This window comes from Nipponia nippon, unplaced genomic scaffold (genome assembly GCF_047370975.1).
Source record: "Nipponia nippon isolate SJK-2023a ecotype South Korea unplaced genomic scaffold, ASM4737097v1 scaffold_2, whole genome shotgun sequence".
In the NCBI taxonomy this organism is placed as follows: Eukaryota; Metazoa; Chordata; class Aves; order Pelecaniformes; family Threskiornithidae; genus Nipponia; species Nipponia nippon.
In genome coordinates, this window is record NW_028262336.1 from 8,010,076 (window position 1) to 8,036,447 (window position 26,372).

General features: G+C 40.6%; 1 protein-coding gene and 1 long non-coding RNA gene across 5 annotated transcripts in view; both read left to right on the forward strand.

Annotated features, from left to right (window-relative positions):
* The first annotated feature begins 2 nt into the window (after nucleotides 1-2).
* LOC148055640 (uncharacterized) lies at nucleotides 3-21,918 on the forward strand. Of its 2 annotated transcripts, XR_015704933.1 has the most exons (6): nucleotides 3-1,286; nucleotides 3,585-3,676; nucleotides 4,880-4,957; nucleotides 16,591-16,718; nucleotides 17,396-18,060; nucleotides 19,479-21,918. It is a non-coding gene; the product is annotated as an uncharacterized LOC148055640 (long non-coding RNA). The 2 variants fall into 2 exon arrangements; XR_015704934.1 differs by lacking the exon at nucleotides 19,479-21,918 and having other exon boundaries at nucleotides 17,396-18,248.
* Nucleotides 21,919-25,815: 3,897 nt separating this feature from the next.
* Nucleotides 25,816-26,372, forward strand: part of ST3GAL6 (ST3 beta-galactoside alpha-2,3-sialyltransferase 6) — a 53,243-nt gene continuing 52,686 nt past the window's right edge. For 2 of the 3 annotated variants that reach the window (XM_087758339.1, XM_087758341.1), the window contains exon 1: nucleotides 25,864-25,879. The gene's annotated coding sequence lies outside the window, so the exon portion shown is untranslated. Of the gene's footprint in view, nucleotides 25,880-26,372 lie in introns of all 3 variants that reach the window. The other variant, XM_087758333.1, reaches the window with a different exon arrangement.

Here is a 26,372-nt window from a genome sequence, read left to right on the forward strand (position 1 = left end):
CCCATAAAACGTTTCTGCGTCCTAATGTCAAATAATCCGGTTTCGTCAATGCAGCTGCTTGAGACTGCAGAGTCATGTGAGTAAAGGCTTGTACAGGGCCAGGCATGGCTGGAGTAGGAGTAAAGATGTATTTTTCTTGAGCTATCCTACGAACCGAGTGGCATTATGGAATCGCTGGTTTTATACTCGCAGTAATGATTTTTTAGAGTCTGACTGGTTTGCGGGAGTGCCAGTTCAGTGCAATGGGAATATTTCCCATGGATTTGAGAGGGCTCAGGCGTATGCCTTCTTTGTTCTTTCTGAAGTTGAACCATGGGGTTTTTTTCCTAATAAAATAAGAATTCAGAGTAATAGGGAGAAAGGTTACGTAGAGCCAGATGTTGAAAGGTAGTGCATAGCACCAACTTATGGTTCCGAGTTTGATTTTCTTGGTGCTGATGTTGGCACCAGATCCATTAAAATTATTTTCTATTTTCTCAGCTCCCTCAACATCGGCTGTGTCAGCAACAGGACAGTACAACAAACTAACTAGCACAGTGACAAAAGACTTTAGCAAACAAGTAAAATGACAATTTTCCGTGAGCAAACACATAAGTGACAGCGCAGCCGTTGATGATGGTACTGTGCTGAACTGAGCTATGAGAGCTTTCTTTCAAATAAAACAGCTGATTTACTAATGTCATTTTTTTAAATAAGCATATTATTATTTTCTAATATGTAATGACATTTATTAAACCCGTCATTGATTGAGGACCCACATGAGGGTTAGGCTGAGAAAAATAACAGCTACCTCAAAAGCGCAGCCCTGCAAGGTTTGTACTCTGGTATGGGACTGTTCCTTGGAAACAGTGAGCTTCTGGTATTTCAGAACTCTTTTGTAACAGTAATACCCGAGACAAGATCAGTTTCAAGGGTGGTTCTGTGGAAGGCAAGGAGATTTGTCCCTAAGATGGATCAGGGCTTTATTATCTGTCTCTTTTCATTGTAGGGTAATCTTTTTTGGGGGAGGGAGGTCTGCGTAATGAAAGGTTAGCCCATTTCCTCATTTCTGATCTGATTCTGCTCTTTGGCAGCAGAGGATGCTGTGAAGCTGCTGAAGCTCTGCAAGTAAGAAGGGAAGGAGAACTCTGAGCTGGGCCCTCTTCTGCCATCAGCTGGAGGACAGGATCCCTGATGAGCCAGGAGACCTGAGCCCCTGGTGACAGGAGTGAGGGAGGGAGTGTGTCATTATTTGCAGGAGAGATCTGTGACTGAGGGAGAAGGGCACTACCATCTTAGGGGCTGTGGTAAGTCTGCTTAATTTGGCTGCACTAAGCAGCTCTTTGAACAGTTCTTTATCCAGAGCTGGCTGGGCTAACTCCGTTTCTTCTCGAATTGCGTCCACGGGGTTTACCTAAACATTTTCATGATAACCAGTGTGCATTGTGCACTTCTGTGCTACTTACTGTAGTAAAGCTCTGCTATTTGAGTGGGTTTCTTAGACACTACTGTAATGGAAAAAATACATAAATGCTGAGGCCAAAAGACATGTAAAATGCATTCATGTTAATGAGCACTTAATGATTTTTTTCTGGATTAGGTTGAGTGCAAACTCTGATTGATAACATCTGCTAATTCAGCTGGATGGGACCTCTGGAGGTCTCTAGTCCAACCCCAGGGCTTCACCATCCCAGGCTGGATGAGGTTGTGCAGGGCCTTCCTTGTCTGTCCCCCATCGTGCCTGGGCTCCTGCCCCAGCGCTCCACCACCCCCACCAGGAAGCATTTTTCTCATATCTAGTGAGAATTTCCTTTGCTGCAACCACATTGTCAGGTCAGCGTCTTGCTCTTGCTGTTGAATCTTAGAAGTACGACTGCTTTACAGACTAGGATTTCTCGGCTGAAGTGTGGACAACTGAAGCGTGGTTAGGCTGCACTCTAAAACACTCCTACTGTTTCTGTGCTGAATCCTCTCACGTTAACTCCTTGCAAGGGCTTCCTCTCCAACAGCAGTTTAAGGTTGAAAATTCAACCAAATGCCATATACTTTCCCTTTGTGGGAAAGTGGGGAAGGTGCAATTAGCAGACAGGGCATCAAAAATGGCACCTTGCACAGGAGAGATTTTTAGTAGCCCTGCTTATATGTGTACAGCAAATTGTGTTGGCCAGTAAAAATAGCATTGTAGAGAGTAGCTCAAGCTTCCTTTTCAGTGTTTGAACTAGTGTGCTTCTCCACATTATTTCAGCTTCCCTCTCTCTACAGTACTGAGAATAGGAGCATGTACTGATGTGTGTGAAATGCTCAACAACTCAACAGTGGTAAGAGGCAAGAAAATGACAGCTTACAATTTGATCTGTATTTTCAGTGCATAGTGTTGGTATGAAGGGTGGGGTCTTTCAGCTTGTGTGTGTGCTGTTGAATTTCTGTGCTCTTCTGTTTCTTGGGAAATATAAAAGGAATATAAAAAGAAGAAAAAGGCACTCAGAGCTTAATCAAGGCCAAAAGGAAAACCTGGAACTGGTTCTTGCATCTGCTTGAACAAGAATTGAATCTGAGGAAATGTATCTTACCCTTTTTTAGTGGGCTAGGTGAAATTCCAAGGTCTTGACTTCCCTTTGAAATCTCCATGTCAATTTTTGAAATCTGACTGAAAATTTACATGATGAGATGACTTTGAATATTGTATGACTTAGTGGGTCATCCATTTTCATACCTGTATGTGTTTTGTGAGGGGGAGGTGAGGGTCTTGTGGTGGGTTTTGTTTTCAATCAGAGTGAAGCCATTTAGATTTGCTTTGTAGCCAAAGCCTCTACTGATGCAAACAAGTGTGATTCTAGAAAAGGTTGTAGGGCTACAGTGATTTCAAGAAGATTTGAAGAACTGGATTCTTATCTACAGTTTTATGTAAGGTGACCTCCAATGAAGAAAAGAATATTGCTGATTTCTTTTTGTTGTTGTTTTACCTCTACTTTGAAAAGAGCTCTGAAGCTTCTCTGCTGCCTGTATTTAGGTGCTGTCTACCTTGTTTTTCTTTTTTTTATGAGAATTTATGCACAAAGAGGGTATTTACAAAAGAACATAAGGTAGTGAAGCATGATCAGGTCTGATTCAGAGTGAGACAGGCACAATACTTTGAGGCTGTTTGATACTTTTGTTTTGAGCACTGAATTAATGCAGTGGCTTATCAGAAAATTGGAAGAAAAAGATTCATTGAGAACAGAAAAATTCCCCATCAAGTTGGCATTTCTATTACTTCTAAAGCTAAAAGAGCTAATCTCATTCAGTTTACTCTATCACACAAAGCCTCGATTGTGACTTCAAGCAATGCTGAGGGCTTGAAAAGTTGGACAAGTACTCTTGTTTAACAGAGGTCGTCTCAAAGGTTTTGCATGGGAGTATAAGTTGAATTAAGTTAGTATTTCAGTATGTGTCAGAGAGAAGTAAAAGCTTTGGGGACTGAGCTGAAACAGTAAGTGATGTGAAAGTTGTAAGAGAAAGATGAAAACCTTTCCTTCTATATCTGTCATCTCAGTAATTTGTCTAGACGGCAGGTTCTTAGGAATCCCCCTTTTTTCTTTTCTTTTCTTTTTTTTTTTTTAATGCAGGATTGATTCTCCTGGGTATATGAAGGAGGAAAAGGGTAACTACAGAACAAGAAGCTGCTGTGCTGAAATTGCTTCAGGCTACCTCTTGGAAGGTAAGAGAAGTTATGAAATGCCTTAGAAAAGCCTTTCTTCCTCTAATGCTTGATCATCTTTACAAAGTTAATAAAAGAGAAGAGAAAAAGTGAACTGTAGTGTTGCCCAAAGAGAGTGAGTCCCCTGGAGAGGCTTGCACTAACAATCAGGCCCCAAAATGTGCTCCATGCACCCTCCTCTGGAAATGTACTAGTATTCCAGGTCAGGTACTACGATCTTCCCTGCAATGAGAGCTCTGTCCGTTGTTTTCCTGCTTCCTCTGCACCCTTCCTTCAGCTCTGCCTTCAGATTTGCTGTTACGTAACACCATCATCATCAAACATCAGGAATTTTCCAAAACCATAGCTATTGCATATGTCGCTTCATCAAGGCTAAAAAGCCAAAGCCCGACCTATCTCCCAGGCTTCCAAGGAAAGGGAAAGAATGAGCAGAAGTGATCTGTTGAAGTGGATTCCCTGTTTCTCTTCTTGTACTGAGATCCAGGTCAAACACACTACTCTCCTGCCCTAGTGTCATAATAATTTTTTTTTTTCTTGCAACCACTGTAGCTGTTTATACAGACTAAATGTAATGTTTGCTGTTATGAAAGTCCATCCAGAAGCCAAAATACACACCCTTGCGTCTTCCATGGAATAATCGGTACGTTGTTTATGGTTAAGCTAAAGGACCAGCTGAGTTAGCTCACAAGTCTTGAGAGACTTGTGTCTGCAGTTATTTCTGAGTAACAGACATACACTGTGATAGTGTGGTTGAAACTGCTCTACTCTCTGGGCAGCTCTACAGAGCTCCAGAGATTTATAGTCTTTGAAATGCTTCTGTATAACTACAGAACTGAACTTTGAACTTGTAGATCTAAAATCACAAGCTTGCGCTCCTTAAGTTCAGTAATGCCCATCAAGAAGCCTTGATTCTAAGGGTGTCAGAAAGAACTATGCATTTTATCATGGTGTAAAATAAGATCTGTCCCACCCTCGCAAGAGAGATGCTAAAATTTTTCTCTGTGGCTGTGGTAACCGCAGCAACTTGGGTTAAAAGAGCTGCAAGTGTTACCTTAGTATCTTTTGTGTCCATAACCTTTCCTGGTATAAGGTATGGTGGCAGGATGAAAGCTATGTCATTAGGTTCTAGTTCATCTTTAATCAACTGGACTAAATCATATTCACACCAGTAACTTTGTAATTGTTCACATTTCTTTTGTACAGCTTGCTGTGGTTTTCAAGATTTTTAAATCAGAGAATCTCACAATCTGTACTTGTTGATCAGACTTCTGCAAGGCACATGTAAGTGAACATCATATAGTATTCAGCAGGCTTTTTAATAGTTGCAGTTATTGAAATAGAAATCTTAGGGAAGTAGCAGCTGCATCAGTGCCACTGCCCAAGACAGCATTAGTAGGAAGACTAGTGGCAGGGAGGGTTGTGACACATGTGGAGAATCAACAGAGAGCTTTAGGATGGGAAAGCAGATTCCATGGAAAAAGGTGCTATGCTCACCCTTGATGACAAGGAAGATGACCAGTGTAGGAATCAAGGGACAGTACACAAGAGGGGTGTTGTGGTCATTTAGAAGCTGGCACTTTGGGACTCATGATGGTTCCTGGCTGTGGCATTTTTAACCTGGCGCTGGGGGGTTGCTTTACCTTTACCATCTGGTGGAACTGTAGGATTAATGCACCATCTTAATCTTACCCTTACACTCTACTGCAGGGACAAGGTCAGGCAGGAGCTTTATGAAAAAGAAGATAAACTGGTTTTCCTGCATTGCCTCCAGAAAACTAATGATAAGGCCTGCTTATTACATTACTGTCAAGTAAGAGATACTCTTTCCTCATGCTGTTAGTTCATAGAAGTTATAACTACAGGTTTTGCAATGGCCATTATTCAATGACCAGATCTAACAATCAGACCTGATTTTCTCCATTGGTTAAGTCTAATATAGTCATTCTTCTCCTGCAGGGTGGGTATGAAATTCAGAACAGGGTAGAGTAGAATGAGGTCTGTTACCTCGGCATAGAAACCTGGTTGGATTGTAAGGTTATTCATCAGTATTTCTTCTGTTTTCAAAACACTTATAATTATCAATGATCCAAAGGCACTTTTTGGTGCAATTAGCACCCCACATGCATGACCCTGAGTGTCAGTGAGGGCTGTTAGTAGGCTGTTAGAAGCAGGAGAATGAGGTATGATACTTCTGGATGCTCTCCTAGCCTATGAGTGTTTTCACTTTAGGGATTTTGTGAACCTGGTGTGGTTTATCTAGTTAGTGAGTGTCAGTAGATCTCTCTTCAAAATGCTCGTTCAGTCTCCCTTGAGAACTTCTGCAACTAGAAAATCCTCCAGCAAGGAGCTCTGTGGTCTGTAGCGTTTGACTAGAACCCAGCTTCTGTTATCTTCATTGATGGCTCCTGGTTTTTGAATATCTAGAGAGACAGTGAAGAGTTGTTCCTATCCATGCTATCAGGCCTCCCAAAGGTGTCTCTCCACCAGAGTGGAGAATCCTAGCCCACTACCTCCTATAGTGACCACTGTCACCACGTGCAAAGTATGTGTCAGGAACACATTGCTTACCCCTGAAATGCACGTGTTTCTTAAGTGAAACACTGCAGACCTTCATCAACAGGTTAGTGGATTTCTAAATCAACCCACTGTCTTGAGCAATTTTTTCTTTTCTCAAAACTCTGAGAAACAAAGAACAACGTTTTGTCACTGCCTGTTCTTGTGTCTGGTTTGAAAAAGAGCACCTTAAATGACCAGTCAATAAATGTCTTGGCAGCACTCTGATTTTAGTCTTGCCTAAGAGGAGTCAGCATCTGTTGAATCACAGCTTTCACTTCCTGTGTTGCCAGAGTTTCCTAAGCTTTCATCTCACATTGGTTTAGTTCTGTGGATGAGGCAATGTCACCAAAGCAGAAATAATCACACTGGAGATGAGGCTGGGGACTGCAGAGGCAAGTCTCTGAGCAGGGACTCTGGGGACTGGGCTGGAGTGGAGAAGTGAAGGAGCCCCCTTACAGATGAATGGAGGTGATGTACTTTGAGGGAGAGTGGACAGCAAGGGCAGAGAACAGAAGCTTCTGGGGGCAGTTTGTGACAGTTAGTTTAGAAACTACTAATGTTTTTTGAAAGTTAGTTTTCCAAAGTGGACTGAACTATTCCAGGGGAGCCATGTTGGGTATGGTGTGGCTTGCAAGGACTAAAATGGATTTGAGGAGCAGGCCAGCATATTGAAAGCCACAGAATCAATCTCTCACTGATACTAGTGTCTGCCAAGAACTTCCTCTGTATTACTCCTTACCAAAGATCTCAAAAATGCTGATAAGGTATAGGACATTGTAGGGCAGCTGCACCACCTCAGCGTCAGACTTCCTTTTTTGTCTATTTATATAACTTGATCTTCTTGCCAGAGCATGCCTTGTCATGAGTTCTGTGGGATTTCATTGTCTTTTTGGCTTTTAAATGCAACAGAGTGTCCCAAACGATACTGGATCTCAGCACTGCATTATCTTCCCCTTCTGGCTACTTCTTCAGTTTCATTCTTTTTCAGTGTAATAAAACCCAGAAACCTGTCCTGATGCCTGCCTTCCTTCTCTCTTCAAAACCGCCTTGAAAGTCCCTGGTTAGACTATCATATGCTCATCACTGGTTTTCCCCAAGGGCCCTGTTTCTTATGGAAACACAAGTCCTTAGGGTTGTTGTCCAAGTCTGCTTTTCACAAGAGAGCTGTTTTCCACTCTTACTTGTGGGAAAACTTCAAATTTTCCTCTCCCACAACAGGATACAGGCACAATGCACTAGCTGAATAGTTGTTCCGTTGCCTCACCTTGGTATCAGTGTGACCCTCCTCCATCATTGTGATTCATTTCTTTCTCATTTTATATTTAGCTATAAGAAGTAAAGCAAGGGATATTAGATGTACAATATTAACCTAACCTAGAACTATGCGTCAAGTTGGTAAACTTGTGGAGCGTTATTTGAACCATCCAATGTAACAGGAAAGTGAGTTATTTTTAATACTGCTGTAGCATTTCTCTACATAATTCAAGAACAGATATCAGTGTTAATACAGTATATTAGCCTGTGGAATTGTGGAGGATACTGCTCTAAAAGCATATTGACTCATTCCTGTTACATTTTTCAGGGTAGTTTTTGTCACAGGATTACAGTGATATTATATACCGGATGACTCTGGGGGCTTCATGAAAACATGAGCATTTTGGAGAACACACACCTTTTTTGAGGAATAATCTTACAATATAGGAAATAGGCAAGGTTCTTAAGTTCTTATAATTTTTAAACTGACTGGTTTCTTGCTAATTTGAAGTCAATGTTTTGGATGTGCTATCTGTAGCTCAGTTATTTAAATTGCACTTTTGTAAAAGACATATAACAATGCTGAACAATTTAAGTAATTTGTTTTAATATGTTTTAAGTTTTTCTGTACACTTTCTTGTATAATTTTTTTTGACAAGTTCTCCATAAACTCAGATAACACGTTATGGCTTGCATTCAAGCAGTTTGATATATTTGATTGACTTTTTCAGTGCTGAGGTCTTTGGATCTTGAAAAATGTCTGAGCTAGCATGTTTTCCAGCCCTTCCTGGAAGTACGGGGAGGTGAACTCTAACAGCTGTCATTCATTAGCTTCAGCAGTTTCTTTGTTTAAAGTACAAAATCCTAGGCTTATTCTGCAAGGGAGACCTACTAGATCTCTGAGGGCTTTGGTTATTATTTAGTAAGTTCAGAAACTGTTGACATTCAATGTATTTTTTTTTCTGAAAGCCTTCCCTGTAATTTGTGGGTATAGTGCCAGCAAAAGATAAAACTTTTCTGTTCTTTGTTTTGTCTCTGTATCTCCTTCTGTACTTCTGTCCAGCCCCTGCCCCACCAGGGAGTGGTAGGACAGATAGTGGTGATAGTGGTTTTACTGCTGATGACCTGATACTCAACATATGGTCCATGGGTGGTTAGGGAGGGGGTTATTCTATCATAGGACAAGAAGTCAGAATGCCTATTGAAATTACTGGGCAGCAGGCTTAAATAAAGCAAAGACAAGTTCTTTCTACATAGCACAGTAGAAATAAACTATGAGACTGATGGGTGCAGGATGTTATGGAGACCAGGAGTATAAATAGGCTCAAAAAAGGAACTGAAGAAAATCATAGAGAGGCTTTTAAATGCACAGATGCAAAACCAGCCTCTGGCTGTCACTGAACAGCAAATTACCAGATCTCACTAGGGTATATTAGAGGAAGAATCAATCTTGCCCTGTTTTTTGTACTCTTTCGCAAAGTACCCATTATTGGCCACTGTCAGAGGAAGGAGCCTGGCTTTTTATAGATTTGGTCTGATTCACTGTGGCTGTCCTTATGTTACTGACCCCCTACATCAGTGAAACAGGAGCAGGATTCATGGCTGAGCACACCTTTTCTAGTGTGCAGGGAAAAAAAGTAAGTGTCATGTCCTCAGCCACACCACAACCCGTTCTCACTTTGTTAACATGCAGGGTTAATGAGCATAAACACATCTGCTTGACCTAAACACATTCCCTAGACTAAGAACAGGAGTGCATTAGATCCTGGGATGGTTTGAGAAGAAAAAGTAAAATAACATCAAGTTACTCTTAATTCTGCTGTGGTCTTACTTGGTTAGCTCACAAATATTCAGGAACAGCAAGAAAAATGCAGGCTTCCAGTGTAGTCCAATGCCAAGAATGTAATCCACAGTTTGTCCTTAATCCCATGAGGATCATCTCAAATGTTTCCAGTGCTTTTGGCAGCAATATTAAATTACAAAATCTAGGATGCTTGCCAGAAACAGAAAAAAGAATGTTCACAGTAAAAGCAGTGCCCCTGCTCTATGCTTCTGCAGGAGCAAAATGGTGTGTCAATATGGATGATTACTTTGAAAAAAACAAATTAAAAGGGCAACTTCTCATAAGTGTCTTACAGCAATCCATTCCAATTAGTTCCCAGTACTAAAATATGCACTGTTCGGCACCTGATGACAATTCAAGGAAGTAAGTGAAGGAGTGAAGGTGACTATCTTGTCAGTATATCGAGTTGTTTTTTTTATGGAGCTGGAAGTACTTATCTGTCTCATTTCCAGCTCAGACTGGGACCTGAGCTCCAGAGCCTGACTTCTGTTTTGTCTGTGTGTCTGAAGGAATTCGCAGAACACAGTGGGGTTGCTTCAGATTCACTCTGATACAACCAAGGCCAGAGTTCAAAGATTGATGGTTTTGTTGAATTTACCATAAGAAGGTACTTACGCCTTTTGTAAAATAAATTCTCGACTATACAGTGTGTTCTAAGGAGAGAGCGTTGGAGAACTGTAAGGTCTTGTATGTATGTCAAGCCTCCTTTAAGAATTACATGCAACTCAGTACTTGCTTTATTTGTCAAGGTGAAAGTCCTGTTTGTCTTTAGAGAGTGAATCTTCAGCCATTTCTGATGAAATTGTTATACTAGGGTGCTTTTATGGGTCTAAGCTCTCCACTAGAGAAAAGGACAAATTATAAACTGTTTGTTTATTGAGTTGATATGGAAAATTTTCATCTTACATCAGACATGTTGACTTTGACACATTTTCCTTCTTTCTCTCTCTTCCTTCTGTGTCCCACATCACTGCTTTTCCAGGGTCTGCAGAGAAGTGTCTGACATTCTCATCCTTTCTAGGCAATACTCTGGTTGCTTCTGCAAGAGATAGAAACACCAATGATTTATTTAATAATACGTTTGAATTTTGTCACTCTATTTGTATTTTCTTCCTCATGCTTTATTGAAGAGCTGTCCTTAAGATCAGCTAGAGATTTAATTTAGAAACTCCAGCTGTACTTTACCCAAAATACACATTCTACAGAATACCAAGGGTACATAGATGTCCCTTTATTGGCTATTGTTTTAAAATAAGAGGAGTCTGAGCTTCAGTCTCTGGATTTTTTCAGTGCCTACCCCATTTAGGTCCACTGATGCTATGACGATGCACACAAAAAATAATGTAGTTACATAGGGCTGGTAGCAGTATTTTATTGCCACACTGCTTAGCACCAATTGCCAAAAAGTTTTCATCGATGGTGCTGTACTTTGCTGGTGCCTCCCACTCAACAAGTGTCCTAACTCAGGCACAAACATCACAGAATCAGTCTCTTTTCTGTCAAGAATGGGGTGGCTGAAAAACACTTTTCTCCTTCGTATCAGATAGTTGTGCTTTTCTGCACTGGCAGGAAAGGGTGGAGAGGATGAAGTGTTGCCTTCAGGGCTGCCTTCATGCTTATCTTTCTTGCCTTTTCTTGGTCTGGGCAATATTTATGTCTGCCAGCTGGGACTCACATGCAGCTGTGTGTTTTTTACTTTGCAAAGCTGATTGACTTTTTAGGGTGCTTAAAAGACCCATATATGCTGTTGCATTTGCACCAGATGTGTTAGAAGCCACATCCTGTATCACATATGCAATTGCAGCCACAAACAGAAAACAGGACTAATTTTCCACTTGTTACTCAAGTTTTGATAAATCTAAATGTGAGACAGCATCTAACTTATCTTGATTCTTTTTGCAGCTCTGTTCTGATGAAAGGGTTTGAAAGAACACTGAAACTAGAGAGAAGGTGACAGACAGATCAAATACATGGAGGAGCAATGCACACTCTGCCTCTCTTGTGAAAAAGGTAGATATAGGTTCTGGAAAGCTTTGGAAGCACAAGGCTTGTTAAACCCACCGCACATTTTTCAGAGGAAGCCGATACATATTCAGGGAATTGTCACTGGCAACAATAAAGTTGCTTAAAATAGTAACAGAGCACTGCTTTCTAAACATAAGCTCCTCTTCCTTTTAGTTAAAAATCACTAGTCACTTTCCTCAAAGGAAACTGTAAGATAAATTTGTCTTGTTACCCATATACCTAATGACACCTTCCCCCCCCCGTTAAAGGTTGACTTGACCTTTTGTTAAAACAATACCACAGGGTAACTAGAGTGTTAAGGAGAAGTGGCAAAGCAGTAGCATTGGCAGAGAGAAGAAAATTGGGGCTTCCCACTTGTTAGTGTCAAAAATGTATGTGATGGAATGACAGCCTGGTCAGCTAATTCCATATAGCAGTTATTTTGCTTTGTGACCTCTGTTTTCAAAACCTTGGATGCTTAATTTAAAGTATATGAAAACAAGTTATGTACATTTGCTGAAAAAGCATACCCTTCAAAGACTCTATAGCAAGGCATTTAGGCCCTCATGTAAATTCCAGTTCTTCAATTGCCTTGTTTTCTGAGCAGCTATGAAGGACTGTAGAGGACTGCCATTTCATATGCCTGTACTGCAAACAGTGTTATGTTGACATTGTAATGTGAGCGATTAAAATGCATAAATAGTTGGGTACATGGGATATCTGAGGCTAAAGTAGACCCACTAAACATACTGAATAATTAACTTCACTGAAATCAGCAGTAAAATACCTAGCATTTAAACAAGAAATGCTGGCCTCTTTTCTGTGTACTATATAGAAGATGAAAAATGAAACAAAATTAAGACTTGGAACACAATCTCAGATAGGCTTGGAGTCCCCCCAACTTTTAGCATATTGTTGCAGTGCTTAGTGCTGGCATGAAATTAAATAGCAGTAGTTTGGGACTGCCACTGCTTTGCCTTTTTTTTTTTTAGTATTTTTTGTGTTGTTCATGTTTACTGTTGTTTTATTATAACAGCCTGGATAGTATATGAGGTGCTTTAGTTGAGAAAAAATTGGTCAGTCATATTTTTTTATTAGCATTCTTCAGACATGCCGGTCAAATCATACTAACTGTGAGACATTGAGCAATGATTAATGAACCCTTTGGAGAATGTAGGTGAGTCCTGCTTCACATTACGTTCTGATGAGCAGAAGGACAACTACCAACATTTTCAGAATATTTGCTAATGCTGTGAGCTTCAGTATCTGAGAGATTTGCTGTGTGCTGGGCCTTATTAAAACAGGTTAGTTTCCTGTTGGCAGACCATAGGCCTTTAAAAAAACATTGCCAACCAGAAATGCTAGCCACAGGGTCTTAGGTAGAATTTGTTCACTTCTTGAGCCTCGTCTGGAGGGATGCTGAGGACCTGCAGCCCTGGTCCTTACTGCTGTGAGCTACTTCCCCTTGGGACTTCTGAAAACTAGCATAATGTGTTTCAAGCTGAGTACTCAAAAATGACTGTGTGAGTCATTAGGTAGGAAGCACTCTGGGTGCTCAGCCAGCCTTCCTGTTCTGCTTTTATGCACTGTATAGTATTATAGGGGTCTGGATCAGAGTGTCTTATGAGCTATGCAATACATTAGATATTAATAGCAATCATAACTAAGGGATCTAGTTTGGCTGCTTCTGATCTCATTGGAGCCACATTTCAAATCTTGCAGGGCTGAATGTAGAAATCCAGAGTCTCTAGACCTCACCCTTCGTTATTTGAGCAGCAGGCCATCCATTGCAGTAGTTACTCTGTTCTATACACGGCAGTTCCCCGCAAAGTAAATAAAAACATTGAGATGGAAAAAAAGATACCTGATGCAGTGCCTGATGTTTCGTTTGCTCAAATGGCATTTACAACTCTGCAGTGTGCAGTTGGAAAAGAGGCCTCCTACTGCCATGTCACATGCAAACATGCTGGAAGATACAATCTTTTCTACACAATTCTCTTAAAATGATGTTGCCTGTTAAGTAAAATTTTTACTTGGGCGCTGAGATTATCAGCAAAGCATAAGAAAAGATTAGGAGATGCAATGTTGCCCAAGCCATCCATTCGAAGATGACTCAAAGTCACAAGATTTATTTAAAATACATAATAACTTGGGGTCCTTCTCTATTTGCCGTCTTGCCCAGGGGTTTGGATTTTTCAGCTTTAGATCTTTAACCAGGCTGATGAAAGACCGCTTTTATCATGGGAGCTGAAGGTCATGTGTAGTCATGTGATTGCATGAGTTAGCCTTCGGAAAGAAACACCAGATATTATATTACTTAGCAACATGGAATAGCATTATTGTCCTTTTAAATTGCTTTTCAGCACCAGGGAAAGATGGTGTTTCTAGTAATTCTTCCTAAGAATATGAATAGACCCTCTTGTTGCTGTATTCTCAAGGAATGATAGTGAATCTTTGTTATAGCCATAGGGAGATCACATTTTGCAGCATGTGGGGGTAAAATACTTCTTAGAGCAGCATGCTTGTGTGCAAATGGAACATTAATGGAACACCCATGTTTCTTTGGGGGGGCTACATGTGTGTCAAAGCAGGGCTTGCAAAATACCAGCCATGATTCAGGCACTCTCATGACACGGGAAGAATAAAAGTGAATGTTGCTGAGAACCATAAATAACTACAGTATGTAACCGTCCTCTTTCTAATCTAATCTTGGTGGCTCATCCTCTGTGAGCGGCAACATCCATGACATTAAAGATTGGGTCTGAGTGAATTGATTCCAGAATCTCTTTGGTGGCCTCAGTGTAGCCTAAAAGCCACACATTCTGAAAAGATAAAATGCAAAACCTCTGTCAGCCTCTCTTCTCCACTGGGCCTTGCAGAGGGAACTGGCAGTTAGCACACGTGGCCCTCACAGCAGGTCTACAACCTGTATTGCCAGTAGCCACATACTCAAAAGCGCTGAAGTTCTGCGTTCAAGGTTGGGACTTGGAGGCCTTACTTATATAGGGAAGGAGTATCATGACTGCATCTACACTTTATTTCCATTCCCCAGCGTGCAGGTTAAACCAAATCAGATTATATCAGATTAATTAGGCTAATATACCTTAACTTATTTCTCCTTACTGAAGTGAAATTTGTGTGCCTACATCATCTATCACTTCTTATCGTTGCCCAAAAGATATAAGATACATTTATACACCAGAAAGGGGCATGTGTTGAACTTACGTTGGCACTCAGCTAAAATAACAGTGAAGACAGAGCAACTCCAGGTAGAACTAGGGGTAAGCCTCTTTTGTTCAACTATGGTCTCGTTTGTAAACTTTAGCTACTGTAGCCAGCCCAAGTTACACTGGTCTGATGGCTGTCTTAACCTGAGTTAAGATCCCCCTTGGTTTTGGAGGTTGGGTGTGGGGGTTTTGGGTTTTTTTTTGAAGCGTATGTTAAAGAGTCTAAATTGCTTCAATTCCTTATGCACAAAAGGAAAGAAATAGTAATTACAAAAGCAGCTAACAAGATAGAGAAGGCTGTGTTTTATGGATGGGAAGACTTGAAATCAGGATGACATAACTTTCTTGAAATCACATCAGAGCCCCTGGCAAAGCAGAGATTAGAATGTGAGATCTCCTGTTCACTTCTCACAGTTTATTTGTGCCTATGTGTTTGTATAAGTCAGGAAAAAACATGTGTGAGGGGGAGAGAGAGAGAGGCTGGTTTCTTCTTGAGCCTGTGTAACTATTTCACAACCAGCCTGTGGCTGTGTCTGCAAGTTTTCACATACGTAGGGCTCAGTTCTCCCTTTTGGTAAGCCGAATTCAGGTCCAAGCCTGAGGACATACACACTCCTAGACTTACCCTAATCTTGGACAATTCATTTATACATAATGCTAGATCACATAAGCAATCTGAAGTGACACAGGGACCTTACTAACTGCTGAGCCCATGTGGTATAATCTGTCCCCTGCAACGGGAAGAGTAAGCAACAGGTAGCCATATTATTTCTAATGCCAGAAGAAAACAGCCTGTATCCCAGCTAAATTTTTCACAAGTGAAAAGTGAGTTGCTTACGTGTGCAAATTGGACTGACAGTTCTGGCCCTAGTAATTATTTGGGTGATGTGTTTATTATTTTCCCAGCCATTCAGGGAGCAAGCATTATGATCAGAGAAATTCTGGAGTATTTTGCTGTTTTCTTCCCTTAATTCAGTCTTATTCTTCCAATGCATCTTCAGTTCATGCACATTTTCCTCTTTATTATCTTTTTCTTCCTTTCCTGTATCTCTTCCTATCACTGTCTTTTTCCTCCAGCTCACCTTGGTTCACTCTGTTCTACTCTCCTACCAGATCAGTTTTCTCACTAGCATACACTAACCCTAGTATGTTGGTATGTACTGCATATACATGATCATAGCGTAATATAGGGCAATATATGAAACGATATGGTATGATAGAGAAACTGCATAGAACCATACCTTTATTTTTGTTGTATGTGCGTTTATTATAATACTGTGAGGTCTCAAGTAGAAAACTACTTTAACTCAGACATGTTGAACTCACCTAGGTGTCCTCCTTCTAACTCCGCTATTATTCGGTTTTTATTGACCCAGACAGGCTGGAAAGTGCCTAGATCTGAAGGAAACATCATTAAATATTTTCACCAGCAGTCTGGCTGACATAGTGCAGCCAGTGCGTAACCCCAATTAATGAAATCACACAAAAGCAGGCTTTCCGAAGCAGTGTTAGGCTTTAAGTATAACGGGTTTTATGCCTTCTATCTCTGTTCATTCCACCTTGTCATGATTGTTTCCAGATGATCACCACATGCACTCTAATTAGAAAAGTCTTCTAAGTAGATGAAAAGAATTGTTTTATCTGCATTTTCCAGGAAAAATCCTGTGTCAGGGTCCCTCTTAAATAATGTAGGATTGAAAAACCGAGAGGAAAATGATCAAGACAGTTGCATCAGTTTGACTCAATCGATTTACTTTAATCAGTGCAGGTACCTTTTGTGGGCTCTTTCCTAAGTCATAAACAGCTGAAGCTGACTCAGTCTATTATCTGTTGTTAATTCAATTTCAGATTGTCAGGCTGCATAGGTAGCTACTTTAGCTGAATCAGTGCAACCAAGTCAGAGTCAAGTGAGAGGGTAGACCCAAAGCTTGCCTAGCTGTCCTTTTACCTGGAGCATGAAGATCACTGTTGAGATTCTGAAGGTGAAGAAATGAGCATCTGTCATAAAGAATTCATCCTTTCCCATTCAGGCTATGAGGAAAGTTACATTGATTAAAATGGAAAGAATGCTAGAAAAAACAATAATGGATTGGAACAATTGTGCCAAGACAGATCTCCTTCTATGTCATTGGCTTGGGGAACACCTTGCTGCCTAAAGGTAAGTTTTCTATTTTTTTTGCAGAAGCAATGCCATGTTTGGTACTTTTTATAAGACTTCAAATGTTACAGTTAGAGGAGATGCGTTTGGGCCACTGATTCAGGAGCTGGGAATCTTCCTGATTTACTCAATGTCTACTGTAGAATGTCCAATGTTATCATGAAATAATTCATAATGGCAAAGTGTCTTTGGGAATATTGTGTGGCTAAATTACTTATGGGTACTTACGTTTCAATGAATAGAAATCTTCTGAGTGGTATTACAGGACTCTGCAGGAATAACACTTGTAGCTGGAAGGGACCTTGTGGAAAATTCCCATGACTGCTAACCTTAATGAATCTTTGTAAGCAATAATGAGAAATATAACAGCAAAATAATAATTTAAAAAACAAACAAACAAAACAACCAAGAAAGATATAGCTCTAGAGGATTTTCTTATGTGATACTTTAAGCATATTTCTCAAACTTGCATGTGATAATTACGTTTGAACACTAAAAGCCTTATTTTCATGCTGCCCTCTCTTTGCACATTAGCTCTGAAAAGGGCATTTGCCCCCACAGTTTTAAAACAAAGCCTACAAAGCAGAGGAAAGAGATGCTTATGAAATCAATAGGAAATTTTATCTGGTAAGAAAAACAAGAGCATGGTACAGTAATATGCTTCTTTTTTCTTCCAGCAGGAAGCGTTTACAGAGGGGCGCAGCAACCCAAGTTTTCTACTCGCTGACTCACAGAGGTGCTAGTCCGTACAAGCCTTGCTGGTTGTAAATTTTCAAATACTGTTTCAATGAAAATCACCTTCCAGGTAAAAGGGAATTAAATGAATTGCCAGTTCTTGAAGCATTAATTAATAAAAGACTGGAAGAACTCCGAACGCTTTTTGGTGATGAGGCCTTGTCTTCTTCACTAAGAGGAAGTTGCGGAGGCAGTACTTGTGTACTTGTGCATATATGGATCTGTCTTACCTCAAGGTGACTATGGCTATGTCTACGTTAGTGAGTAGCACAGCACAATAGGAATTGATTTGTGGAGCCAAACAGTGCTGAAGACCCAGTGTCTACACTATATGCTTTTTTACAGTGGTTAATTTGGACTGGCTCTAGTCAGGTCCCATGGACTGACTGCCCTTTAGCAGCTGGAGCACCCAAGTTGAGCTTACCAAGCACATATTCCAATTTTGTTTTGTCCAAAAGAAATCCACTCCATGTGCTCCGAGGCTGTTCTGCAACGTGAACCCAGGTGCTGAATGTAGGAGCTACTGGGACGCTGTCTGAAAAACACCTTCAGATTTTAGCAGGAGTGCTAATGTCGGCACCCTCCCTCAACTGCCAGCTACAGTGAGGTAAAATCATAATGCAATATTGATGCTTTCATTTTATTACAAGGTACGTTCAGCAGGGTCATTACAGGAGCATTGGGTGAAATTGCTGTTTGTGATTAACGTCTGGGGCTTCCTTGTCATCTATTTTCCCATCTTTCAGCCCAGATGAAATATTCTTTAAAGATGTATTAAAGGCTTTATACTTTGTACCTTTGTATCTTCTTGGTTTGATCCACTTTGTAAAGACTAATGCTTAGTCCACTTGTAATTTCAAGAGGCTTTCAGTGGTTTAGATCAGGTTCATATGTTCTACACTATACAAAAAAAGCATTTTCAGAATTCTTTAAGATATTTTTCTCTCTTGTATCCTCTTTATATTTCTCATTTGGCTTTCAGAGATTGTTACATGCATAAAAGTGTCCGCTAGCGTTGTTCCCAACTATGATGACAGGTTGGGTCGTTATCAAGGGCTCTCGGAAGTCAAGGAAGCTGTTGGAGCTATTTATGAAAAACTGCATACTCATTTCCAACTACACTGATGAGAGCACCAGAAGAAAATTATTAAGTTCCACAATTCGTTGACTGAAGCTGAAGGAGCAGCTTCTGGCTGTGGTGGTATTTTCAGTTTCATGTGTGTCTGTAAACCAAGCGGAAAACTTGGCCTTCAATAAATTCTGTGCAAGAAACCTTTTATAAACACTAATCATTAGTACGAACACTGTTTTGGCTGCCCTGGTGCTACAGCAGTGGTAGCTCTTGATGGAGACATAAATACCATCTTACAGGACAGTATTTGGTTATATATAGCACAGTTGTAGTGCATAAAGTGCTGAGAATTGTTGCAGGAATAGGGATGTCATCTACATGAAGGATTGATCTAAAAAGAAAAATTCTAAAACTCCTAGCTAGTTTTAAAAGCAGTTCAGTTAAACTGTTTTTGAAAATAGCCAGAGCTGGAGCCACAGTTGCTGAAAATGTTATACTGTAGGTCTGCCACTGACTGTCATTACAACAAGTGTATCCATGACACCAGTAATGCTCTCTCTTTTTCGCCTAAGTAGAGACAAAACTTAAGTGTTCTGTGGATTCAGTACCACATAAACTAGAATAGCGAAGTTCAAGTAAAATAGATCTTTAAAAAATGCAACTGATAGTAGAAGACTTTTGTTGAAAGTTTTTTTGTTTTCTTCAAAGATTTTTCCAAGATTGGAGCCAAAAGGCTTTGGACAAACTGGTGCACCAGGTTAAGAACAGAGAGCAGTGGGTATAGCACCATACAGAGCTGGCTTTTCAAGGGGCTTTTTTGGGAGGGCACATCCTGGGATCAGGGGAGTCTTTCCAAGTGGCTGAAGAATTGGACAGAAATCAGGGACGTGAGTGGTGAAAGGAGGACTGAGGAAGAAGAAAAGCCTTTTGTACGTGTGTTATTCTTTTCATAGGGAGGAAAAAAAGGAAGATACTGAAGGCTAAGATGTCTGAGGAGAAAAACGAAAGTACGGGAATGGGCATGCTTTAGACCAGAACAGAAAGGAGGGAGCTTGGCAAGAGGATATGAAAGAGAACAGGACATCCACGTGCAAAATAGTCACCCAAGATAAGAAGTAGGTTGCAGCTCCTGTATGAGTAAGTACGGACATCACAGATTGGAACAAATTGGTGCCATAGTGAGTATAGCTCTTCATTTGTGGAAATGCTGGCCTAGAATAGCTTTACTAGACTTCTCTGTTGATTTTATCTTCAACTGCTAACAAATTTGTGGCATGCCAGCTATACCTTAACCAAGAGATCTGATTTAGAACCCAAAGTGGCCATAATGAAGGGAGGAGAGGGAATAGTGGGTGTATGCATGTGGTTCCTTAAGTGTGTGTAGTTGACTGTGTCCTGTGATTGTGTCTTGTTATTTTAGTACAGAGAGCTGAAGTGTGATCCAGGAGATAAGACGGATTAAGGCTTTTCCAGGTAGCTGTAACTGTTTTTTAAAGGTGGCCACTTAGTGTAGAAACCTTCAGAGCTTCTGCTCCACAGGCAGAGGGAGAATGTTAATACCCAGGACTATTAACTTGAATTTCAGATTTAACATCAGTTTTGCCTCAGTTAGTTCCTTTAAACTTTGGCCATTCGGTAGTGTTGATCAGTCATCTGCTGTGGATGTTACTGGGAGATCCAAGTTCAAACAGAAATACCTGGTTGTGAAGCTATGCTGGCTAGCCAAGGCTAACAACAGGGCTAACAAGGCTCTAACACCAAGGCTGTGTTAGAGAAACTCCTTTTTTCTAGTTCATTGCAGTTCCTCCTTTCCTGAGGAGGGGTGTGGGGACACGTGATAAGAAGCACACTAAAAGCCACTACTGTTACGGAGATGGTGTTCAAAACTTTATGGACTCTCACCATTGGTATTAGAAGCCAGCTGGGTCAAGTAGCACAGACCAGACTGCTCTCGTTTCCCGAAGGCATTTTCATTTGGAGGAATCATTAGTGCAACTTTACGCTCATTGAGTAATCCAAGCAATGAAAACTTGACTGTCTTTATAGCTACTTACGTTAACAATGTATTCCAGTTATTTCCTTCTCATGGAGTGAACAGGACTTTGAGCATGAACAAACACTTGTTAGGTCACCCCAGGAACACATTTTTACAATTGTTTAGCAGTTCTTGAAAATCTGAGTCATGTCCTTTCCTGATGCAAATTTTCACTGGTGAGCTCCCTCTTGTTAATTGTCACCTCCACACCCCAACAGGTACCCACACCTGCTTGCACACCACATAATGTTTCTCTTGTTATCTCAAATGACCTACCCCTGCAACTGTTACCGTATTATAAACAGCCAAGGTCCATTTTTGAGCAAAACTTTAAATACTGAGCTTGCCTCCCTTGGTTTTGGGGGTTTTTGTTGTTTGTTTGTTTTTTAACAACTACATTCACGCGAGCCAACTAAAACGAATTTTGAACCAATATGCTGCAAATCCACCTGTGATTTTTCCTAAAAAATTACAGCAGTAGTTACAAATGAGCAAACTTACAGTATCAAGATTTGCTTGTAGGCAACTGAAGAACAGGCCACACAGATGAACTTATCAAACATACTTCATTAGTCTACAAATGTGTTATTATTTGTAATAATTAGATTTGGGTCTTTTGCTTTTTACAAAATAAATTATTGGCAGATTTGATATTGACAATTGACCATATTGTGTTCAGGGATAAAACACATAGCATGATAAACCATTAGATGCAGCTGAGCCTCCAGGCATATAAACAAACAGCAGAAAAATTGTTATGTAAGTATGAATAAGTTTTTTTGCATTTTGTTTTTTGTTTGTTTGTTTTTAACACTGGTATATCATGGACATTTTTTCCCATAGTTGATAAAGCACACCCATCAGCCCAAGTATTAGTAAATGTGAGTCTGACCATCCTGCATAGATGAAACCCGCAAAGAAATCTGTACCAATATTGAGGAAAAAAAAAAAAAAAGAAAGAAAAGGTAGCTTGCTGAAAGTAAGAATTAATAATAATCACAATTGCTTTATCAGATAGGCGGGGAAGAAAGGTCCATGGACTGGATACCAATCATTGTTTATTTCTTTTTTACATTGGCAATTGCATTTCTGTTCCTTTTCAGCAGGCATAACTATCAAATATGCTAATCAAATGAGTGCTTACTTACTCCAAAGTGGAGCATCTTTCATCCTTAATGTTTTTTCTTCGATAAAAAAAAGGTTGTTTAAAGTTCATAGTATAGAATTTAAACACATGCATGGGAGTAGAATTGTTTTAGACCACAGACAAACATCAGGATGGTCAGATCTGCGTTCTGTTTGTTTGCCCAGTATTTAAATCAGCTTGGCTGTCTCTTTATTTGCCTCTGAGGACTGTGGATACACTTCATCTTAAAGATGCTGCTAGACAAAATAATCTGATTCAGGCTTTCTGCTGAATTCTGGTTTATGGTATTTGAGTTTAAGAAGTTATTTCCTAGTCAAAGGTATGGGTGTTTTTTTTTCCTCCTGTTGTTTAGGGAAAGCTGGTTTTGCTCAGTTCAAGCAACTCAACAGCCAAACATAGCATTTTCAGTAAAACTGATCCCTAAAAAAACTGCTAAAGTAGTAAGGTGACACCAGCTGTAACAGTGGTCATACTAGATATACTTTTGCAAATCTCTACATACAATTTTTTCCACTGTAGTTTTTAATATTGTTTTTTCCTTTAAATCTCTTCTATTCTTATGGCCAAGGTTAGAACTATTTTTGGAAATGCATATTTTTTTAATCTGTCAGAGGCTTTTCCTCTTCAAACTAGCCACTGTAATATCTGCAGACAATTATTAATTACCTCTTGTTCAGACTTGTGTTCGCCTGTCTGTCTTTCTAAGACACAATTCTGACACTTCCCAAACCGGAGGCAGGAAGAGAGAACAGTAAATTCACATTGCAGATGACTTTGAAAATCAGCAATTCTGTTTTCATTCCAAACTGCAATGAAAGATAATTGCTAAGCTCTCCTCAGAACAGCGATCTGAAAAATGTTGGCTTGCTACTTTAAACAAATTAGGACTGAGGAAGATTAAGAAAGTGCAGACTTCCAATTTCAAAAGCCCCTGGGTTTGCCATAGAAGCTGGGGCTTGTTCGTTCCCTTTCAGCCCACGTAGTGGGATGGCAGGAGAGGGCAGAGAGCATTGGTGATTCTCTGATTTCTGGAGAACACTGGGGCAAAGAATCTGAAAATCCTGGACACTCCTTCCTGAGAGGGCTGCCAGCATCTGTAGGGCTCCTCATATTCCTGACCTGGGGGGGAGAAATCCGCTTAGTAGGCTGTCTGCGGGCCAAGACATCAGAACCACTCCCCAAAGCCTGTCTGCTGAACTTCTGAGAAGTTCAATGAGTAAACCAGCAAGAGTTCAAGCACAATCCCAAGGGAAAAGTGCCTCTTGTCTTTGATTTAAAATATATTCCTTAAAAGTTAACTAACAACTGCAATTGTAGATGAGGAAAAGCAAGCGGTCTGCATGACAGTGGCTGAACATCCCAGGGAACATCGCCTGCAGTGACCAGCTGCAGAGTCAGATACAGCTAAACAAATCTTCTCACAGAATTTCTTCATCTTGGTGTCTCATGGTGACATCAGATCTGCACTGGCTTAAAACAAAACTGATCCCCTTCCTCAGTTTTATAGCTGCAGCGTGCCCTGATCTTCTTATTCTTGAGCTCTGAAATGCTTTCAGAGTCAACTCACAGTTGTCCACAAGACCCGTAGATCCCAGCAATCGAATATGGATCTGGACTATGATGCATCTGAACGGAACTGCAGTGTTGGCTCAAACTCTTTTTTTCAGACACTTTGGATATAGGTAGAAGTTATTGTCAAAAAGCAGGTAATATTTGTTGAAAAAAATAAACTTGTGCAATGTCAAAAAAACCTTTTCAACAATTTTTATTTGTTTGTTTGTTTTTAAGCCACCCTTTTTCTTTCCCTTCATGTAGCCTAGTCTTCTTCCTCTGTGTTTGCCTACTGCTCTGAAAGACCTGAAAAATCAAGATATATGTCGTCGTTTACGTGGCAGCAGTTTGGTGTCTTGGGTCATGCTTCAAATACTTCTTTGGTCCTTGATGTGACTTCTGCAAAGACCACCTCTGCTTCTGTTAAGAGAGGAAGGCCATGTAACTACTAGTGTCCCATGCTGTTTGCTCTTCTGGAAAGGTCACAGGATCCTTCTTTCCAATAAAGTCAACCTTTTGACTTGCAGTATCAATGTTTCAGATTCTGCTCTCAAATTTCTCTGTCATTGTTTTTCTGTTGTTCTCTATTGTAAGTCACTGTTTGTGATTGCTTGTCAGCAACACTGGCACGGTAGCACTGGGGTAATTGTTATGTTTGTTCCACGTGTTTGTGACGCTGTAACATAGGAGGAGTTACAAGAACATATCCACCTGCGGGATATGAACTCTGCTGTTGATTTCAGATCAATCTTTCTGTCACCTAAAGGTAGCGGTTCCCTTTATAAAGCATCCTTTGGTTTCTCAATTCAGCTCTAACTATATGTTTAAGCAAAACTTACAGGCAACAGTCCATCAAGATTGTCTTTGCTGTGTGGATACAAGGCTACTTCCTAGCAGCTCCTACCAAGCACTGTATTGGGAAATCCTTAACAGAGCTATTTATTTAAGTAGAATTATTTTGAAAAAACTATTGCGTATGTACATTAGAGTTGATTTGAATAGAGACTTCTGACCATGCCAGATACTGTGTTACCCCAGTTGCTGTAGCTCATGGGATAGCTGGCTAAACTGGCAAAGTTTGTCCCAGGTAATTTAATTCTGTAATTAGCTTTTCCTTCTTCATATATGCCTGCAGGGCAAGAATTGGCTCTGGTTCAGTTATATTCACAAGAAAATGAAAAGGCCTTTTGGAAAACTGAGCTTCCTAATTACTAAATAGAAAAGAAGAAAAAAAAAAAGAGAGAATCCTCTGGAGAAAAAAAAAATAAAATGTTTGTTAAAATAGGCAATGAGGTGGATTCTGCTCTTAGCCCTATTGATTCAAATAAAAGTTGTTTCAGTGACATGAAATCTAGATTTACATAAAAGTAACTGAAGGGGGGCAACATCTGGTTCACTGCTTGTATTGCAGTGACAGCTGGGCTTCACTTGTGCTTCTTGGAGATAGCAGACACTTCCACATGGTCATACCAAGTTCAACGCCCAGCTCAAAAGCACAAATAATTATGCAAGCATCAGCTGTACCAGGGAGAGAGGAACATAACTGAAAGTTACTTAATTCTGGTCATACTTCTGTACGAGAAGGTGCGAGTTTGCAGCCTCTTGTCAGCTAGGTCACTACAAACACTGGCCAGTTACAAAAAACTTTTTTTGTGTGTTTGTAGGTATTCTGACAGCCCTTCCATGCTTTTAAGGGAAGAAGGGGAGAGGTGAAAGACCATAGGGCTTCAAATGATGCCCATTATGTGGGGAGAATCTCACACTGATGAGTTTTCACCCACTTGCCTGTACACTTAAATAGTATGTTGAGGCAGATAAACGTTATCTGCTTTCTAAATCTCACTTCCAGCTAAAGAAAAGCAAGTAGCAAATCATGATTTCTGTAACAAGGCTGTGAGGCCTCAGTGGCATCGTTGTGCCGGAGTCGTACTAAATGTATGCTGGTGATGCTGCTTCCAAGATAGCTCCTAAAATAGGTACTGAAGACGTAACCTGACCGTGTGCTCCCTGCAGAGCCAGCGGCAGGGGAGGAGAGCTGCTCACTGCACTTCTCTGTTAGTTGAAGGAGATGACTGTTAATGACATAGCAGCAGTCTCGCTGCTGATCCCATTTGTTGTGCTTTCCAAACTGGTAGCTCCATGGAGACTGGAATTCAATTCCAAGTGTTCTGGATTCACCTCTGCTGCCGGAAGAGCCCATATTTAGTTAAGGATCAAGGTTAAATATGCCTGCAGTAGCATATGGTTGGTAGAGTATAGTTCAAGCCTGTGCCAAGGTCAGCGCAGGGGGAAGGGACTGCCTGAGCTGCCTAAAAGCTGCTGCCAGTGCTTTTAGCCTTTACACAGTGAGAGCTGACTGAACAGGCAAGACTCCTGCTGAGCTAAAGGCTCGTTTGAATTATTTGTCCAGCACGATTTGGCTAAGCACCACTGAGAATCTGGATTGAGGACGTCAGCTTTTTATTATATACTGAACTGCTGTAAAATTTTTGTTTTCATTAATTTCAAGTGGATCACCATCATTTTCCTGCTTATAACACAGATCCAGAGCGTGGACAAAAGTACCATGGAGGCAAAGACAGGAGGAGAGACATACTGAGTCCCGTCCACCAAGAGTGCAGGTACCTGCTTCAGACTTATTTATGCCAATCAACAGGAAACGAGCAGGGCTTCTCGCCCTGCCTTGTGCTGCAAGGGGGATTGCCCAAACTTCACTTATGATTATCCGTATGATTTCCTGTAATTTCCAGTCTCACTGTTAACGAGTGCTCGCCAGGACTGACAAGACTGGTGTCATCTGATTCAGTCCTCCCAGTACCATAGGCAACTATATAGAACCGGCATGTGGGCATTCTAAGTACCCAGAAGGGCAGCTGTCTTGGTTTTTATAGGTGCAAGAAAGGAAATGAGCCCCAGGCTCTGATTCCTGGCTCGCAGGCTTAAGTAGGCTTTATTCCACAAAGTGGGAAAAGGCTAGAGGTACACCTCTGCTTTTTTAGGAGAGGGAATTCCCCCAAAAAGCTGGGTGCAAGTGGGTTCCCAAGAAAGAGGGGATGTTTTCTCTAGCAAGACCGAAGGCGATGGCTGCCAGACCTGAGGGTGGAGTTGTTTATG